The sequence below is a fragment of the Amblyraja radiata genome, chromosome 8 (genome assembly GCF_010909765.2).
Source record: "Amblyraja radiata isolate CabotCenter1 chromosome 8, sAmbRad1.1.pri, whole genome shotgun sequence".
Classification (NCBI taxonomy): domain Eukaryota; kingdom Metazoa; phylum Chordata; class Chondrichthyes; order Rajiformes; family Rajidae; genus Amblyraja; species Amblyraja radiata.
This window is the reverse complement of record NC_045963.1, coordinates 49,559,002-49,580,445: the sequence shown is the minus strand read 5'-3', so window position 1 is coordinate 49,580,445 and position 21,444 is coordinate 49,559,002. Positions and strand designations below refer to the sequence as shown.

The 21,444-nt window shown below is 39.1% G+C and overlaps 1 protein-coding gene and 1 long non-coding RNA gene across 3 annotated transcripts in view; both read right to left on the bottom strand.

Annotated features, from left to right (window-relative positions):
* sdccag8 (SHH signaling and ciliogenesis regulator SDCCAG8) overlaps positions 1-21,444 on the bottom strand; it is a 331,517-nt gene that overhangs the window by 169,611 nt on the left and 140,462 nt on the right. The window lies entirely within an intron of this gene.
* LOC116976187 lies at positions 13,572-20,382 on the bottom strand. The gene is made up of 3 exons (XR_004412888.1): positions 20,371-20,382; positions 18,078-18,080; positions 13,572-13,623 (listed from the first exon to the last, which is right to left on the bottom strand). It is a non-coding gene; the product is annotated as an uncharacterized LOC116976187 (long non-coding RNA).

Below are 21,444 nucleotides of genomic sequence, written 5' to 3'. Positions count from 1 at the left end.
AAGCACCCATTCAATGTTCAAAATGTTTTCAGAGAATTCTCTTTGTGAAAATGTTTGAAGAATAACCTAGTAATCTTCATTTTTGGTATTTTTACTTCAAATCTAATTTATCTGTTTTCTTAAACATCTTCTTAAATCATTTGTTGCAAAAATTCCAATGTCTCAAATAATTTTCCCTTCCTCCTACTATACGGCATTCCAAATCTAAACAGTCCCGAATTATCAGCAATGCACAAAGCTTAGTCAATGTGCTGCCAAATGTATCTACAGAAGGCATATTTTACAAGTCTAATCATTTCAGTGTAAAATATATGCTTTTGTTAAGTGTTTCTACTGCACTTGTTTAAATTAAATTCCAAAATAAAACATTTAATATGCTGTGGTACAAAGATTTGCAAATTGTTTTTTTAATCTGTGGTTTACAGAATTCCGATTCAAATATAATCCTGTGTTGATATGGAAGTTTTTGGCAACTACTTATGTATTTATCAGTGTTCTACTGTACTGTTTTTAAGTAAATAAAAAAATTCATTGACAGTAACAGCTATGCTCTCCAACCGACTAAGTGTCCTACTATTCACATGGCAATGCAATGCCACCAGCTTTAATAAAATTAATTCTCTATACCTTGCGACTTTTTTGAAGTTCAATTAATTGTGTTTCTCGGCAAACAATATAAATCCACTTAAAATTACCACTTTGCAATTAATTGAAGAATGTAGTATATATACTACTGTGCATTAATAGTGTTGCAAAGTCCTGTTCTCCGTTCAATAATAACTAAATGCAGTTATGACTTATCAGTACTAATCATTGTTTTCAAGAATAAAGGACTATCTAAAGCCGATAACATTTTGATTGATCTGAAACTCACCTTTGCCCAAATCCCTCATCTAAAGAAATAGATCTGGATTTTGTACCCAGAAATTTCAATGACCTTTCTCGATAACTTACTTTATGAGCAAACTATCCTACCTGAAAAGGAAAATTCTAACTCACTTCCTGCTTAAATTCTACATTTAATATTTAAACCCAACTGTTCTTGCGTGGTTTCATTTGACGTTTGCTTTCAAATGTGATAAATTATCATTTATTTATAATTTTAAAAAATAGGGTTCTATCGGTTATGTTCTTCTATGTGATATAATGCTGAAATCCCTCTCAAATCAAAATTAGGATCTTGCCAGGCTTTTTAGAAGGAAGCTGGGCACGGTCCCAATCAGAATCAAGAAGTCAGTTGCACTTGCTGATTTAGAATGCTCCAGATTACAACATGGATATGTAGCCAACAAGATCTTGGCTGAGACATTCAGTCACGTAGCTAGTTTTTTAAGCACCAAGCATCTCAATATAATTTATTTCTGGAGTGCAATACAATTAGGGCCATTTCTAGGTTAAACTGTGTCACTACAGAAATTTGATTGGGCACTTCCGGGTTGTTAATCACCATTGTGTGCTCAATCAGCCTTGCCCAGGATGATATTGTTACATTATTTCAAGATCATAATTTGTGAGGAATGCCCAAAATAATCATGTTTTCATAATGTTTGCAACCTGACACATGTAGATCCAATTTATGTTTTCCTTACACAGTGATCTACATTCTATATGTTTTCATACCTACTGTGTCAACATCCATCTTCCCAGCCTTGAAACTTTCTCAGCTGAAACCACATGGCTCAAGATCCTATCTCTGGCCACAGCACACACCAAGATTCTGAAGAAGGGTCTCGACCCAAAATATCACCCATTCCTTCTATCCAGAGATGCTGCCTATCCCGCTGAGTTTCTCCAGCATTTTGTGTCTTCCTCCCCCACATTCTGGTCCACAGGCAACCTATTCACAACACCAAAGGCTTTAATCTCTTGACACCACCACCCAAGATTCTAATCTCTTGTCAGTCTACTCCAAAAAACTCAGAGCTCCAGGCATTCCACATGCTCCTGATTATTGTCCTCTCCCCCCATCCCTTTCACTCCCCCTCCCCACCATAGACCAGGAAACCCCAAACTTGGGCAATGGTTGGGACCTGTTGTAGTTCTCTTCTGCGTGGTAAAGTATACAGCAGGCAAACAGTAACACCTGACACTTTGATCCATGTATGCTGTTGTATTTTTGCATATTATATACCCACTATTGAAACAATCATGAGCAAGCATTACAACAAACTTTTTTGGTTCTTTTACCATTGCATATTAATTTCTAGCCTCTTCGCTTGTCAAATATAATATATAGACTGGTGAATATTGTCATATACTGATAATGAGAAGGATTCTGAAAAATTTCCACTAGGATTATAGTGATTATAGCTTTACAAATTTGTTATTCTTAAGTGATTTTGAGTGGGTTCAGGGTCAGAACGGCAATCTGCAAAATAGAGTCAATCTAATTTCATTCACATTTGCCATGGAGGTTGTGAAGGCCATTGCCGTACAATCTAACCCTGCTAAAACTGAATTGATAAAGCAATGCATTTATATATGTATAAAAAAGGAACATTTAATTAGATTTTAAAAGTTCAGATGAGATGTTAAAGTGAGGCTGCTTTTGTAATCTCTGGTGAACATAAGGGATTTTCTTCCATTGTTTCAAAGAACAGGGGAGTGGTCTCATGAATCCTAAACTACCACAACTACCACCATATCCTGAACAACATTTATCCTTGAACTACTTTTAGAAGAACATAATAAAACAACAAAGAAATATAAGGTAGACACAAAATGCTGGAGTAACTCAGCGGGACAGGCAGCATCTCTGGAGAGAAGGAATGGGTGACATTTCGGGTTGAGACCCTTCTTCAGACATTCCTTCACTCCAGAGATGCTGCCTGTCCCGTTGAGTTACTCCAGCATTTTGTGTCTACCTTCGATTTAAACCAGCATTAAGAATAAGGGGTAGGCCATTAGGACTGAGATGAGGAAAAACCTGTTCACACAGAGTTGTGAATTTGTGGAATTCTCTGCCTCAGAAGGCAGTGGAGGCTGATTCACTGGATGCATTCAATAGAGAGTTAGATAGAGCTCTTAGGGCTAGCGGAATCAAGGGGTATGGGGAGAAGGCAGGAATGGGGTACTGATTGTGGATGATCAGCCATGATCACATTGAATGGCTCGAAGGCTTGAAGGGCCGAATGACCTACTCCTGCACCTATTGTCTATGTATCTATGTATCTGCAGTTCTTTCCTAAACAAATAAATATATATATAGTTATTGAAGTTTGCACAACCTTGCAGGTGTTAATTTAACTGGCGGTTCTTACTCTATATTACAACAGTACATTTAGCTGTGAAATGCTTTGGGTCCTTCTGACATCAAAAAAGATATCAAAAAATACCAAACTTTCTATTGAACTTTAAAACTAATTAAATCATTTGGACACATCCATAGTTTCAGACAGCATTCTTGTCATGTGTTGTAACATTGAAGTCACCATGCCGTCAAGAAAATAAGACCTACCACTCTCCACAGGCGCCATATTCCGCTTATTTTTTAGTAGCTTTAGCAGTTCAAACTCCCTGTGATTATCACAGAGAAACTCTCTTCTGATATTCTGTTTTACATTGAAATTATATCCTTTACTTTGTAAATATTTACCACAGAATTAAAAAGCATTCTAACAAAAAACATTGAGAAATTGGAACATAATAGTGGGGCAGGATGATATATAACATTTATAAATGGAAAACAAGGAAAAACATCAACTTCAGAAAGGACGATGCTACAGTGCTCACTGACAGATTGAAATGATCAATAGCTGTAAAATAAAACACAAACATAACTTGCTTCTCACACTGCATTGATTGCCCAGTGTGAATTGAGCTAGACCAAAAGTAAACTGATAATAAGCAGAACTGCTCCCCAATTGAAGTTCAACAATACCGTAGCCCAAACAAATATCTCTTCAACATGACCACAGGCCAAACAAACAAACAGCACCAATCATCTCTTCTGCATTTGTGATTCTAGGTCCTTCTCCAACTTCAATATCCTTTCATCTTGACTAAAACAAAATTCAATTAAACATATTGGTAAATTTGTAATTGCAGCATGATAATTCCTGCATTAATCAGGGCAATACCCTCTGCTTGAATGGTAACTCCACTAGTTATCAAAATGTTGATTCACAATGTCAGAAATAATTAAGTATGCATAATTAAATAAAAATGAACTACTTGAGCAACTATCACGATTATCAAATTAACAGACTGCCAAATGTTGCAAAGAAATTAGTAACTAAATTTGCAGAATGTACAAGCTGTATCTTTGAACAACAGCTTTCAGTTTAGGTATTACTCTATGTGCAAGACATCAGAATCACATTGCCCTATACTTGACCTCATAAATTCAAACAAGCATCTTTGCACAGTGTTTTAATATTGCATCCCTAGGCATAGTTAGGAAAGTCATCCAACCAGACAGCTATCTCTGCGCTGTGGACCCGAAGGATACTTATTCCACATTCCAGCACAGAAAAACAACAGGCTTTTTCAGGTTTTGCAGACTAGGATATTTCATCCCTCCATGCTCTACCATCTGGTCTTGCTTCTGACCATCAGGCAATTAAAGGTAGACTTTTTTTGCAGCAGTGCAGCTTGTTTTTGGTTTCTGGGTATCCATGATTCCATATGTATCTGGATGACTAGTTAAGCAGATCTGAAGCAGACATATCAGCCTCAGAAATTAAAGTGCTTATTGCAACCTCTCCTCTTCCTTATTTTTCATTTCCAATGATCTCGTCTCATACTATTATAAAGCAAGACGCTTATGGGACCCAGATTTCCAACAGATGAAGAACGAGATTTGCCTGAGGTGGTTAGGTGGAAGTGAATGCATGGTGCAGCAAAGTCTCTTCAATCCTGTTTAATGAGTTAAAACCAGAAGGGTCTTACATCTGTTGTGCCTTAGTGCAGCATTCAGTTATATTCTCTCTTCCATATCCTAATAAATATATTTTATTTTATATCTTAGCTCAATAATTTTTTCCTACCTATAAGTTTCATTAGTTTCTCTTTATTTATGGATACGCTCTGCTTCTGCGTTCATTTAAATGCTGAAATTACAGCAAAAACTTTTGTCGTCAGTGCCATTAAGATCACACATGGATTCTTACATTCAGTTTAATTGGGTGCGGGTTAATTGACAACACTTCAGTTTGTTAAATGAAGATGATGATATATTAATAATCAGGCGCAGCCAAAAGATTACAGTGCCTAAAGAGGAAAGAACACATTCCGCAGCACCTTGTGGAGGAAGCTGTTTTTTTTTTTAAAGATAGACACAAAATACTGCAGTAACTTAGCGGGTCAGGCAGCATCGTAGAACAAAATGAACAGGTGCCGTTTCAGGTCGAGACTCTTCTTCAGCCTATTTTCTTTTGTTGAGTTTGTAAATTTGGATAATCTTGGTCATTCATTCTGCAGGGGGAAGAAACTCGTTTTTCCCCACATGGATAACATAATTGCTTAAAAGACCTGTGGCAGATGGTTTAGAAATTCTAACAATCCCAGTGATATTTTTATCAATTCCTGTTCATTACAAAATAAGCTGGTTCGCTTTCCCCCAAAGGGAGCTCACACAATCCTAAAATTTTGAATTCACCCACAATGGCTATATTAGATTATACACTGCCTCAACAGGAGAGCATCCTTTTCTTTTATAAACAGAACCAAGAAAGACCTTTCATCTGATCTAGTTATTTTATCTTGTATTCAAAACTGTTGAAAAGCTCATTGTTCAGCTGTCACTGTCTAGTAAGATTTCCATATTCATAAATGCTAACTAGATGAGTTTTGCTACATGGAGCTTTGGAATTTAGTGTTTTCTATCGCCTCCAAATACTGTTACATTTTCCTGTATTTGATTAATATTCTTGTATCTTTTCTTGTCTAAGTGAATGTTACCATGTTGGATGAATCTGTACATCTATTTAATTAGGAATTTGCAAATAGTAGGACTTCACTATTATTTTGTTACACAATCACTGAGTATATAGCTCAGCAGATGTTGATGAATGTTTCAACAGACTACTTTGTACTGCTTCCAAATGGAAACCATAGCAGTATAAAAGGTCATGCAAATAACTTTCTAAACTTTAACTCAACAGTTTTAAAATTAGCAATCTTCACCAAAAACATAACACAAAAGCATTGAAAATGGTGTTAAATTCTAAGTGTGATAAAAGGAAATCAACTATGATATTTGCTGAAGATGTGGTGAAATGTTTTGAGTTACTGCAGCGGCAGTTTATACATCACATTTAGGTGTAATATATCTATGTTCCTAAGAATTCTAGACAAAAAGATCCAGTTGACAAGTAATAATGATTTCAATTTTTGTGATCATAAACTTGTCTTAAGTATGTGACTCACAAATGGGCAGAGATAGCACTGAGTACAGTGGAAAACATCTTGATTTATGGCTATACAAGAAATAAATTACAAAGTTTTAATTATAATTGACCACATTTTCTTAAATTTGTAATTGCTTTCTTCACTTGAAAATCTGATTGTGGTGGAAACATAGTGACACGGCAAGGTTTCTGTCTTACAGCTCCAGAAACCTGGGTTCAATCCTGACATCCAGTGCTGTTTCTGCAGTTTGCATGTTTCCACAGTGACCACATGAGCTTTTATATTATAGGTGGGTACACACAATTGCTGGGGAAACTCAGCGGGTGCAGCAGCATCTACGGAGCGAAGGAAATAGGCGACGTTTCGGGCCGAAACCCTTTTATATTATCTCCATTTTACCTTTGCGTTATTGGTGAACATATTAACATTATCATTGTCACTAGCTGAGGCAAGGTTTATGACTTAGACGTCCTGTGCTACGATACCTGGTATTAATCTAATAGAAATTCTTATTGAATGATATTTTCCTCTCTTTATTTATAATTCCTTCTCCTTATTAGGCCGTCTCACAGAACTTGCTTCAACTCTGGTTTTGTAGATTATGAGATGGTTAATGAGACCAACTTGGGAACAATAAACTCTTGCATAATTGTCCTCTGCACCATGACTGTTCATATTAGATAAGGGGCATTTAGGAAGGTATTGAGAGTCTCAAGGCCATAAATCTGGAGCATAAAGAAGTAGTTGCTGAAAGTGCGCACCATCTCACAAGCTACCTAACTGTCCACTCAATTGGCTATCCCCAGCCCTATCTGCGATTTCCATTTTGCCGTCATTAGTCACAGCACAAAAACAGAGTGGAAACAAGTCATCATAGATTCTAGGGTAATGCCTAATAGTGAGGTACAAATAAATAGAAAAATATATCACTAAATTCAGGAATAATTACATTAACTAACTCACACAGATTGTTAATAGTCTCACCAATAACCGTTATTACTAGGAAAACATGAAGATAGAAATGGAACAATGTGAGAACATTTAGAAACAGAAAATAAGAACGCAGACACAAGAAACATGCTGGTTTTCAAAAAATGGCACAAAATGCTGAAATAACTACGCAGATTAGGCAGCATCTCTGGAGAACATGGATAGGCTATGTTTTGGGTTGGGACACTTCAGACTGATTGTAATAGGCAGGACAAAGCTGGAGGAGATACAAGATACAAGATACAAGATGCATTTATTTGTCACATGTGCCAGATGGCACAGTGAAATGAGATTACCATACAGCCATACAATAAAAATAAAGAACACAATACACGATAGAATTCAACATAAAAACATCCCCACACAGCAGAATCAAAGTTTCCCACTGTGAGGGAAGGCACCAAAGTCAGTCTCTTCCTCTAATGTTCCCCAATGTTCACCCGTGGTCGGGGCCTCCCCGAGCCCTCCGCAGTCGCCGCTACGGGCGGCCCGATGTTCAGGCCTGCTCGCCGGGGTGATGTAAGTCCGACGTCGGGGCTGGGGGACGTCCTCAGCGGCCTGGACAACAGAGTTGGCCCCCTCCTACCGGAGTCCGCGGCTCCCAAAGTCCACAGGCCGCGCCGGGCGGAGACTGATGCTGGCGGCCCTTGGCACAGGGCCCCAGGACTCCGTGATGACGGTCAGCGCCGCCCACGTTGGGAGCTCTCCCAAACCACAGCTCCACGATGTTGGAGCAGCGGCCCAACGCTCCGGAGCTCCAAACGGCGATCCAGGTCGGCATCGCCCGCTCCGTGGTGAATCCAGTGCCGCACCACCGCTGTTGAAGCTCTGGTCCGGTTCCTGGTTCCCGGCAGGAAAGGCCGCTCCGATCCAGCTGGTAGGTGGGAGGCGAGGACGCGACTTGGAGAAATAGTCGCGTCCCCGCCAGGAAGCGACTGGGAAACAGTTTCCCCCTTACCCTGCCCCCCCTCCCCCACATAGAAAAGTTAAGGTTTCCCCCCAAAACAGACTTTAAACTAACTAAAAATTAAAAAAAAGATTGAAAGGACAAACAGGCTGTAGGCAGAGGCTGCTGTCAGTGCAGCGCCCCTAGTGGCATCTCTGGTGTGGTGTGGACGGAACAAAGACTGGCAAATGATAGATGGATATAGGTGAAGACTTTTTGTTTTTAAAAGAAAATTCCCTTCATCAAGCATACGTTGGAGAATCATAACTACTAAGTTATGACAGAGCTAAACAATTCCAAACCTACTGTTAGCTCAAAAATCTATAATGGTCCCATATCCAATAATGTATAGCAGTGGGAAAGAAACAATCAAGAACTTATGATCATCACAGTCCACGATGATGTTAATGGGCAGTTCATGAAATCACAGAGAAATGCATTTATAACTATCTCCCCTCAAAGATCCCCACATTACTGAAATTATTTTCAACCAATTTGATGCATTCCATGTAATACTAAGAAATATTGGGTGCTCAGACAACATCCTGCCTGTTGTGCTCTGGAACTACAATGTGCGGCACGGTGGTGCAGCGGTAGAGTTGCTGCCTTACAGTACCAGAGACCTAGATTCAATCCTGACTATAGGTGCTGTATGTATGGTTTGTATGTTCTCTCCATGACTGCGTGGGTTTTCCATGGGTGCTCCGGTTTCCTACCACATTACAAAGACGTACAGGTTTGTAGGTTCTTCTACAACTTTAGAAATGATATCGACCAGAATATGGAAAGTTGTCCTGGTCTGCTCTGATTAGAAAAAAAATAGGACAAATCTTCAATTAGAAAAGTTAATATACAAATTGAATTGTTGTACAAAGCAATGAAGCATCAAATTGAAGAAGGAAGTGAAGAGAAGCAGGTTTTATTCCTCCATCTACTGAGTCCCCAATTAGGGCTACAGCATTGGGAAGACTAATATCAAAACCTTTGCTTTAACTGTATTGAAAAGTCTACTCGCTGATAATGCCTAACAAGCAACAATTATCATGACTTTGTAAAATCAATTATCTTGTCAGCTCTTCACATTCAGGCTGGATTACTTGTGATATCTAATGCTTTTATCTGTTTCCCATTTATTCCTGAAGTTGCATTTTACAGTTTTGTTAATTAAGCCTTTTAGAATTCTTTATTTCTACTCCACGGGACTATGTAAAAAATAAAATCAATTGTGCAGTAAAGGAATGGAATTCATTGTGCCCTGACTGGCACAATGTCTTCATTCGGGAATTCTGGTGGCACTTCCTTTGGTTGGAAGTTTTGATGCTGTAGATAAAACATTTTGTTTTCACTCAATTAAATAGTGAAATGTTAACAATATTACAAAACATTCCTGTTAATTTTATTCAAGACAAATAGGTGTATCTGTATTTTCAGAACAAACCTACTCTGAACATAATGCAGTTACCCCTATTTTTGGATAATAGCAGCACAAATGCAGCTTTGCAAACACTAAAATTCCACACTGCAGTTCAGTGAAACTGACAGATGTTTCAGTGTATTTGGCACTGACATCTGAACAGCAATACTGATAAACAGAAGTAGCATTGGAGTGATATACTGGGACCTCTCCCAATCCATAGCAGCTCACAACACTTTTGAGAAAAATCTTTAGCAGCCTTGTTTGGCAATGATTTGCAGTCCACAATCTGACAAACTTGCTGTCTAAGCCCAACAGACTCACATACATATGGATGACATACATGGTTCAATCATCACATTATTTACTGCTCTAAAAAAAAAACTGACAGCAGATTTTACCTTTACAATATAGTTGCGGTCCCAAAATATTGCTTAAGTAACATACCCATTCTCTCATTGAGACAGTTGGATTCAACCTCTAGAGTACATAATTTTTGAATCAAGTTTCAAATTGCCAGATATTGAAATGAGAAGTAATTGAAAAAGGAAAACTCCAGGATTACAATACATTTATTGCTGAAGAGTCCCACTTTCAGTTTCCCCGGGTGTTAGATTATCACCAGTGATAAGAATCCACCCATTAGTGATAATTCCTGTTAGGAAATGAAACAAAATAAATAAGGATCCTAATAAGTGACCATGATTCACAATACCAATTGGACAAGTGATTGGGAAATTGCCTACAAGACTGAAGAAACAATGTATTTCAGGTTTGCAAGATCAGGAAGCATCCGTGAAAAGATCCAAGAATGAATATATGAATCCTATTTTTCCTCTAATCCACAAAGTACACCTCAGAAGAAACGGTTCAGTAACTGATTGCAACCTTATGATAAGTGTAAGTGTAAGTGTAAGTATAATGACAAGTACAAAAGATTGTTGCTTAGACACAAAATGCTGGAGTAACTCAGTGGGACAGGCAGCATCTCTGGAGAAAATGAATGGGGGCCGTGTCGGTTTGAAACCCTTCTTCAGACTCTGAAGAAGGGTCTCGACCCAAAACATCACTCATTCCTTCTCTCCAAAGATGCTACCTGTCCCGTTGAGTTTCTCCAGCATTTTCTGTCTATCTTCGGTTTAAACCAGCAGTTCCTTCCTACACAGATTGATGCTTAGCTCTATTCAGCTATCAATTAAACAAGTCTAAGATGGATTGATATTGGCTTCTGCTGTGCACCTAATGGTACCAAGCAAAGAATAACTTTAATGTAACAGTAATGTTCAAATGCACAAGAACCATGTAACCAAGGTCAGAAATTTGAGATAACATTGTTTAAATGGTAAATTTACGAACAAAAATGATGTACATGACATCAACAGGATGGATGCTCCCATTTGTTATGCTTTCTTAGTTGTTGTGAGTGCAAATGTGGGTGAGCTAACCGTAGTCTGCATCAATTTTGTTATTGAACAAAACAGTTGAAGATCAAATGTATGCATCCTCTCTCCAGCTGTTGGCACCTGCTCAAAACCACACAATGACAGTGGTAGAAACAGTATCAACAGCTGTTCTGGACCCTTAGTCAATGCAAGAACACTACCTAGCTTTCAGAAACAGTCTGTGACCTAGTGTGGTATCACAACCATAGGGACTGTAACTGGATGAATGGCAGTGGCTGGGAAAGAGGTTCAATCTTTTATGTTGTTTATCTTTAAAAATTATATATGTGAATTTAGCAAACAATTCAATTAAAGGCATCTAAATCGTGGCTTTTATTATGTTTAATAAAACATATTGTTAAACATAAGAAGGAGTAAAGTGGACTATAGGCGAGTAAGTCTAACATCTGTGGTAAAAATGTTACTGGAGAGAATTCTGAGGGATAAGATGTACCTGCAATTGGCTGGATAGGGGTTGATTAGGGATAGGGAGATTGTGTCTCACAAATTTGATAGAGTGTTTTGAAGTCACTAGAGGATTGATGTAACCAAGGCTGTAGATGTTGTCTATGTGAACTACAGCCAGCCCTTTGATAAGGTTCAACATGATAGGCCTCTCTGGAAGGTGAGATCGCATGGGATCCAAAGAATTCTAGTTAACTAGGTACAAAATTAGCCTCATGATAGGGTGGTGGTGGAAGGTTGTTCTCTGGACTGGAGGCCTGTGACTAGTGGTGTGCCTCAGGGATTGTGTTGGGCCCATTGCTATTTGTCATCTATATCAATGATTTGGATCGCAATATACAAGCATGATTAATAACTTTGCAGATGACACGAAAATAGATGGTATTGTAGATAGTGAAGATGGTTATCAATTATTACAAAAGGATCTTGATCAGTTGGGCAAGTGGGGCAAGTGGGCTGAGGAATGGCAAATGGAGTCTAATTCAAATTAGTGTGAGATGTTGCAAATTGGGAAGTCAAATCAGGGCAGGAAATTCACAGTGAAAGATAAGGAGTGGTGTAGAGCAGAAGGATGTAAGACTACAAGTATTTAATTCTCTAAAAAGTGGTGAAGAAGGATTTTTGTACCTTGGCCTTCATCAGTCAGGGAATTGAGCACAGAAGACAAGAGAAACGTTTTGTTTTTTTGATTTACAAAATAAGACACAAAGTGCTCAGCAGACCAGGCAGTATAACCATATAACAATTACAGCACGGAAACAGGCCATCTCGACCCCTCTAGTCCGTGCCGAACACATAATCTCCCCTAGTCCCATATACCTGCGCTCAGACCATAACCCTCCATTCCTTTCCCATCCATATAACTATCCAATTTATTTTTAAATGATAAAAACGAACCTGCCTCCACCACCTTCACTGGAAGCTCATTCCACACAGCTACCACTCTCTGAGTAAAGAAGTTCCCCCTCATGTTACCCCTAAACTTCAGTCCCTTAATTCTCAAGTCATGTCCCCTTGTTTGAATCTTCCCTACTCTCAGTGGGAAAAGCCAGTATCTCTGGAGAACATGGCTAATGTGACCTTTTGGGTCGGGTCCCATCTTCAGACAATGTGGTAATGTTGGTGGTGGGGGGGGGGGGGGGGGGGGAGGAGAGAACTGGAAGAGAGGAGGGTCAGGACAAAGCCTGGAGAGTGATACGTGGATACAGGCAAGAGGGGATTTTGATAGGCAGATATTTGGACAAAGGCCAGAGACAAAAATAATAGATGTGAGAAAAGGATCGGAGAAGTGCAAATTATGAAGCCAGAGGAAGGAACATAGTTGGAGGGGGAGGAGAGAAAGGGATGCAAATCTAAGTGGGGTCCAGCAAAGTGAAAGGGGGTGAAAAAAAGCGAGGAGGGGCGCGAAGGGGCATGAAGGTTTGAGGATAGTATCCTAAAATTGGATAAATCAATGTTAATTTTACCCAAAATTGGAGGATTCAATGTTTATCTCCCAGTTGTCTACTATTTTAACCCCTTCCCATACTGACCTCTCTGTACTGGGCCTCCTCCACAAACTGGATGAACAGCATCTCATATTCCGCTTGGGTAGCTTACAACCTCTGGATATGAACACTGAATTCTCCAATTTTAGGTAACTCATCTTAACCCTCTCCTTTCTTCCGTCCTTCATCTCTTCCCTGTGCCCCTCCTGGATGTACACCCATTTCTCCCCTGTCCCACCCGTTCCACATATATTCCTTCCTCTGGGCTCACACTTTGCACTTCTATTCTTATCTCACACTTTTTGGCTTTTCATCTCTGGCCTTTGTCCAACCATCTGCCTACAAAAAAATTCTCCTCACCTGTACCCTCCCATCACTCACCCGGTGTTGTCCTGACCCTGCTCTCTTCCAGCTTTCATCCCTCCCGCCACAATGTCTGAAGAAGGGTCGTGCCCAATATCGTCACTCATCCATGTTCTTTAGAGATGCTGATTGACCCGACGAGTTACTCCGACAATTTATGTCTATCTACGGATAGGTGACAATTTGGGTTGTGGCCCTTCTGCCTTCCAGCACTTTGTGTCTCTTTTTCTTATAGAAGTTGAGATGTTATGTTACAGTTTCACAAGATGTTCCCGTTAGAGTGAAGCAGGCAAATGTAAGGAAGCTTGGCTGAAGAGGGAAATTGAGACATTAGTCAAAAACAAGAAGGATGCATGGGACAGGTATAGGCAGTTGGGATCAAGTGTGTCCCTGGAGGAGTTTCGGGAGCTAAGGAGTAAACTAAAAAAGGAAATCAGAAGGGCAAAAAGGGGCCAGGAGATAGCTCTGGCGGGTAGCACGAAGGACAATCCAAAAAGATTTTATAAATACATAAGGGGGAAAAGGGTAACTAAAGAGAGAGGGGGACCTCTCAGGAATCAAAGCGGTCACCTCTGTGTGGACCAACAGGAGATGGGCAAGGTCCTAAATGATTATTTCTCCTCTGTATTTACTGAGGGGAAAGACAGTAGGATGGAGGAAACTGGAGCAGTCACTGGAAGTGTCTTGAGAGCAGTCAGGGTTACTGTCGAAGAAGTACTGAAGGTACCGTCGTGTTTGAAGGTAGACAAATCTCCAGGGCCTGATCTGACATATCTGAGGACATTGTGGGAAATTAGAGAGGAAATTGCAGGCGCCCTGGTTGAAATGTACGAGTCGTCCTTGTATACAGGAGAGGTGCCGGAAGACTGGAGGGTGGTAAATGTTGTACCTCTTTTCAAGAAAGGCTGCAGGGAAAATGCTGGGAACTATAGGCCAGTGAGCTTAACATCTGTAGTTGGTAAGTTGCTGGAGAGTATTCTGAGGGATAGGATATACAGGCATTTGGATGGGCAAGGGCTGATTAGGGATAGTCAGCATGGTTTTGTACGTGGGAGGTCGTGTCTCACAAATTTGATAGATTTTTTTGAAGACGTGAGCCAAAAGGTTGATGAAGGCAGAGCTGTAGATGTTGTGTACGTGGACTTCAGTAAGGCGTTCAACAAGGTTCCGCATGGTAGGCTGCTCTGGAAGGTTAGATCTCATGGGATCCAAGGAAAGATAGCTGAATGGTAGCAAATTGGCTCTATGGAAGGAAGCAGAAGGTAATGGTGGAAAGTTGCTTCTCAGACTGGATGCCTGTGAGTAGCGGTGTGCCTCAGGGTTCGGTGTTGGGCCCGTTACTGTTTGTCATCTACTTCAATGATTTGGATGAGAACATACAGGGCAAGATTAGCAAGTTTGCTGATGATACAAAAGTTAATGGTTTTGCAGATAGTGAAGATGGTTGTGAACGATTACAGCAGGATCCGGATCGATTGGCCAGGTGGGCGAAGGAATGGTTGATGGAATTTAATACAGAGAGGTGTGAGGTGTTGCATTTTGGGACGTCGAACAAGGGCAGGACCTGCACAGTAAATGGTAGGCCTTTGGGTATTGTTGTAGAGCAGAGGGATCTAGGAGTACAGGTGCATGGTTCCTTGAAGGTTGAGTCGCAGGTAGGTAAGGTGGTCAAAAAGGCTTTTGGCACTTTGGCCTTCATGAGTCAGAGTATTGAGTATAGAAGTTGGGAGGTCATGTCGCAGTTGTATAAGACGTTGGTGAGACCGCATTTAGAATATTGCGTTCAGTTCTGGGCATCATGTTAAAGGAAAGATATTGTCAAGCTTGAAAGGGTTCAGAAAAGCTTTTTCACACAAAGGGTTGTGGGCGTATGGAACAAGCTGCCAGAGGAGGTAGTTGAGGCTGGGACTATCCCATCGTTTAAGAAACATTTAGACAGGTAACATTTCTCTTTCCTTCCTCAATTCTTTATCTCCTTCTCGGGATAAAAAACAGAAATACTAGAAGAACTTAACTGGCCAGGAAGTATATGTAGGAAGTGAAATCTGTTAACATATCAGGTGGAAGACCCTTCATCAGAACAGAGAAAGAGAGAAAGCAAGTTAGTAACAGAACATAGGAGGCGACATGGTGTGGAACAAGAATTGAATGGACAGGAACTCTCTGAGTGTGTTGCCAATGTTGTGATATCTTGGTGATGTACAGCTTTCAATGGTATTTCACTCTACTATTGGCATTTCCTTTGTTCCACCCATTGCCCTCCTCAACTTTCTGGTTACTTAGACTAACTTGCTTTTTCTCTTTCTCAATATTAATAAAGAGTTTTTGATCCTTTTAACTCATTTCTCTTTTCATAGATGCTGCCTGATTGACTGAGTTACGTGGACCATATACAGTGCCCTCCATAATGTTTGGGACAAACCCATCATTTATTTATTTGCCTCTACTCCACAATTTGAGATTTGTGATATAAAAAAATCACATATGGTTAAAGTGCACATTGTCAGATTTTAATAAAGGCCATTTTTATACATTTTGATTTCACCATGTAGAAATTACTGCAGTGTTTATATATAGTCCCCCCATTTCAGGGCACCATAATGTTTGGGACACAGCAATGTCATGTAAATGAAAGGAGTTATGTTTAGTAATTTGTTGCATATCCTTTGCATGCAATGACTGCTTGAAGTCTGCGATTCATGGACATCACCAGTTGCTGGGTGTCTTCTCTGGTGATGTTCTGCCAGGCCTGTATTGCAGCCATCTTTAGCTTATGCTTGTTTTGGGGGCTAGTCCCCTTCAGTTTTCTCTTCAGCATATAAAATACATGATCAATTGGGTTCAGATTGGGTGATTGAATTGGCCACTCAAGAATTTACCATTTTTTTGCTTTGAAAAACTCCTTTGTTGCTTTAGCAGTATGTTTGGGATCATTGTCTTGCTGTAGAATGAATTGCCGGCCAATGAGTTTTGATGCATTTGTTTGAACTTGAGCAGAATTAATTATGCTACTACCATTAGCAGTTGTATCATCAATGAAGATAAGTGAGCCAGTACCTTCAGTAGCCATACATGCCCAGGCCATAACACCTCCACCACCGTGTTTCACAGATGAGGTGGTATGCTTTGGATCGTGGGCAGTTCCTTCTCTCCTCCATACTTTGCTCTTGCCATCACTCTGATATAAGCTAATCTTCATCTCATCTGTCCACAAGACCTTTTTCCAGAACTGTAGTTGCTCTTTTAAGTACTTCTTGGAAAACTGTAACCTCCTATTTTTGCGGCTAACCAGTGGTTTGCATCTTGCAGTGTAGCCTCTGTATTTCTGTTCATGAAGTCTTCTGCGGACAGTGGTCATTGACAAATCCACACCTGAAGAGTGTTTCTGATCTGTCGGACAGGTGCTTGGGGATTTTTCTTTATTATAGAGAGAATTCTTCTGTCATCAGCTGTGGAGGTCTTCCTTGGCCTGCCAGTCCTTATGTGATTAGTAAGTTCACCAGTGCTCTCTTTCGTGTACGTGCATAGATATGCTGAAAGGTTGGGATTCAAACATAGACCCTTGCAGGGCACCACAAACTGCATTCTGCCAATTAGTGTACCTGCAATTATTCCTGGTCTCTACTTCCTGCCACAACACAAATTCAATTCTTTGAGGGCTACCTTCTAACATACAATGTATTATGTAAGGTTTTATCAAATAATTCCCCACCATCACGCCTTCCAACAAACATAGTGATAAAGTAGATGCTGACTTTTGAATTATGTGTGTGGTGGTGGGGGGGGGGGGGGGGGGGGGGGGGGGCACGGAAGTGGAATTTTGAAAGAATAAGTTTAATCTTTGCAATTCAATTGCAACCACCATAATTCAAGAGAGAGTCAGATTTAGCTCTTAAGGCCAAAGGAATCATGGGATATGGGGAAAAAGCAGGAATGGGGTACTGATTTTAGATGATCAGCCATGATCATATTGAATGGCGGTGCTGGATCGAAGGGCCGAATGGCCTGCTCCTGCACCTGTTGTTCTATTATTGGGTTTACATATTAATATGTGTCTTTCTATTCCTCAATGGACACAGACTTAGTGTTGTTTTCCTACTTTTTACCCCGCACGAATATTATGTTGATACAACTATATAGAGATTTACTATTTGATCTGTCCTGAACCCAGCCCACTTTCTTGACTCCTACCTGTGGGCTTTACCTGCCTGCACTTATTTTCCTTGTGCAGGGAGCCAAATGAGCTGACTGTGTGCACACAACAGGCACCTGGCAAGATGAAGAGGGCTCCAATTGACAAGTAGCCCCAGAATATGGCTGCCAAAGGCCATGTAACAGTTTTAAACACCTCTGATAGCAATATTCAAATACATTTAAACAATTAAAAAAAAAAAAGTGAATTAAACATATCAAAATATAAATGAATTATTAAAACTCTGAAGTAAGGTATAATAAAATTAAAATGTAAAATGTTACCAGCACTTATCTTTTTCCACAAGTTTAGTGACTCCATTCAAGTTAATTACACTGTGTTTCATAAGGCTCAATGGTGAGTCCAACAGCAAAGCTAACAGTCAGATGCTCGAGCATCTGACCTCCAGCCTGTCTAAAACCTCCACCTTCTACTTTTCATCTCTCACATGCTGATCGACGAATGGCTAATTGCCGGTGGTTCCCTTCAGAACCGCTGGCTTTCAGCCAGCAACATCGAGTCAATTATCCTATCTATGCAAAATGTTTTGAATAATTGTTGCTTGCACAGCATCTCCTGTTGTGATGTTTCGTTAATAGCTACATCAACAACAACTCTCCTACTGCATATTCTTCTTTTGTTTCAGGATGATAAAATGTTCTTCAAATTCATTTTCAATTCATTTTTACAGGTACCTTGACATTTCAAACTAAATAATCTGTAAAAGGAAGTCTAACAACCTTTAGACTAGATGAGAAAATACATTATCATAGATTGCATTCCCGACAAAAATGTGAAAACATACAATCATACATCTCCCAATAGAATGATAGTATACAAGTAGTACATGCTAATGCATTGGAATTTTTGTTTTTGTTTGCAAAATTTTACTTTTAATTATTTCAATAATTTTCACTGACAGAGACCCAAAGCAAACTTTGCCCAAGTACACAGACAATGCCAGCTGGCTCATTTTAAATGTATTAATGTGACAAGTCAGCCAGTAAGGGGATGTTACAGCTTCAGTTCTGGAAAAGGTGGAAGAGTGAGAATTAAAACTGTAACAAACCTTTGTCGCCTTTTAAGAGTCTAGATTAGCGACAAAATTCTTCACTTTTTCTTGGTTGGTTATATATTTTGTCATGTACCTTTTCTCTCTTTTTTGAATTATCTTTCTTTGCAAATGTTCACTCTTTTCAATCAAACATCATGTAGAATTTCAAAATGTCAAAGAAAACGTTCAATGTTTTAGAGGCAGCAAAAACATTAAGAATAATTCATTGCAAAATCTTAAAATGTTAATTTCTCTTGACTGAACGATTAAACTGAAATACTATGAATTGCACTGAATTTGTGATAACTGGAGTTGTATTGCAGCACGTAAAGCATGTGATTTAGATCCTTGATGTTTCATTATTAAAGGCTATGGTAGTTGTGAGTTATTCAAAGAGAAAGGCTTTTGAACATTATGCAGCAGAATCTTTATTTCCAAAAATTTATGGAGTGACCCAAAAAACTGAGAAGAAATTGTTTCAATGATATCTTACATCTGATATTTTATTTTTATGCTATTCATATATTTTACTTTTCTATAACTGTATTCAACAATATTATGAGGAATACAAACATTATATTCAATACAGGAATGAACAACTTCTTTTGTGATATCCGGTTTCCATAATTGTCTTAACAGATTTGTCTAGACAAAATTGCCAGAAACATCAATTCCTCATCCTCACCAGATTGCAATGACTCATAGCAGAAAATATATTTCACGTCAGATAAGGGATCATGTTCGACTGTGAACATAAGAAACAGAAGCAGAAGTAGGCCACTAGGTCACTTGAACCTGCTCTGCCTTTCAACAGAATCATGCAAACCAAGCCTTGCTTTCCTCCATACATCCCTGTCCTTCAATTTCTGCAATGTCCAAAAATCTATTGATTTTAGTCTTGAATACAAACAATGGCTTACCATCCATAATCGTTGAGAATAGATTATTCAAATGATTCACAAACATCTGACCAAGGAATTTTACCTCAATCCAAAATAACAGGCCTCAGTATCTTAAAACAATTCTCCATTGTTTTAGTCCATTGGCTTGGAGAAGCTGTCTATCAGAAGGATCACTTTTTATTTTTCTGAACTCCAGAAAAATAACCCCATTCTATTCAATCCTCAATTACTGGGAAACTCTTCTTATCTAAGGATGATAATCATCAATCTAGTTCATTCCATCCTATCTAAAGTAAGAGCATCGTTTGTTTTCTATGTTTAAGAAGATAATAAAAAACATAACATTTCACCAATACTTTCTATTATTGGAACAAGATTCCTTTCTTTGTACCAAATGTTGACAGACCATTTGTATTTTAATTGCTTGCTGTATCTGTATGTTAATTTCCTGTGATTTATATGCACATTTCTCTGCACAACATTTACCCAACTCCACCCTCTTAAATATATCATGTTTTGCTATTCTTAATAGTGAAATGGATAATTCTACAAAATGAGGTAACCCTCTGAAAACAATCTACAAACACAAAAATTACTTATTTTCTTCTCTTCATCCAATCTGAAAGTTACATCCCCTTAACCAAAAACGCTTAAAGATTCACTCTGCTCCTTGAAGTACTGAAAATATTTCAACTTTGATGGGTCAGGAGTGTGAAGGGTATGAGAAAACGTGTTTTAAAGTAAGTCGAATTGTGCTTAAATACTGATTTAAAACATCTAGTATATCCAGAAGACGAGGCAGCACCTGTTGAGAGCAGAATTGAATAACATTTTGGGTTTACAACCTTATATCAGAATTCAATACCGATAGTCATTCAACATCAAAATATCGAATTTAAAAAAAAACATCTTCTCGCATACTCTTAAAATATTTTGTCTTCACATTCTGAATTGCCTCTTAAACATTGAGAAATATGTTACACAAAATCCAGAATATGTTAGCCGGAATATTAGAATAATATTTTCATGTTTAATTTATGCAACAGCATGGATTCAGTGTGAAACACTTGGTATCGAGCACCGGAACTGCATTCTCATTTAGCTGGCCTAGCTCCACAGAAACACATAAATAGGTGGCTTGATGCTGGAGCAGCAGTATATGCCAGCTCCATGATAGGATCTGGAGCTGGCACAGTCCTTCAGAAACCAATGTGCGATGTGAAAGTGAAATTCTCCCATTTAATTACTAGTGCAAAGCAATTGATCAATATGTACACATGGGCAGTTGAAATTGGTGCACATACAGGATGCTCCAGTTTCATCGTGGGAGCAGTAAGTAAGTAACTGAGTAAGCACAGGTACTTATTTGGACCATACTGAGTTATGTGCAATGCCAGCATATAAAAATGACTTTATCTAATTTAAAAAGAAACTGCAGTACTATTGAAAAACCCAATTGGAGATACTGAAATTATTTTGCGTATTGTGCCTTACTCATGCTGGCTTCTTTAATATAACAGGGATTAATAATCACAGACTTTACACTAGATAAATTAGGGTGGGGTGGGGGGTTGGGGGTGGAGAGAGAACATCTGATCCCAGTTGGACCAGGGTGTTGCATCTTCCTCCACATTTCTTTATTCTCCTATTGACTGCTGGCTTATGCCCCATCCCGCAATGCGTCTCACTAACTAACAGCTCATGTTCCATCTGGTGCTGTCTGTCTTTGTTTACTGCATTTATAAGCTGCTTGACTGCGCTAAAACAAATATTAAAAAAATATATATATATCAGTTTTGTCATGATTTTTTTATCTATACAAGAATATCAACATTTCA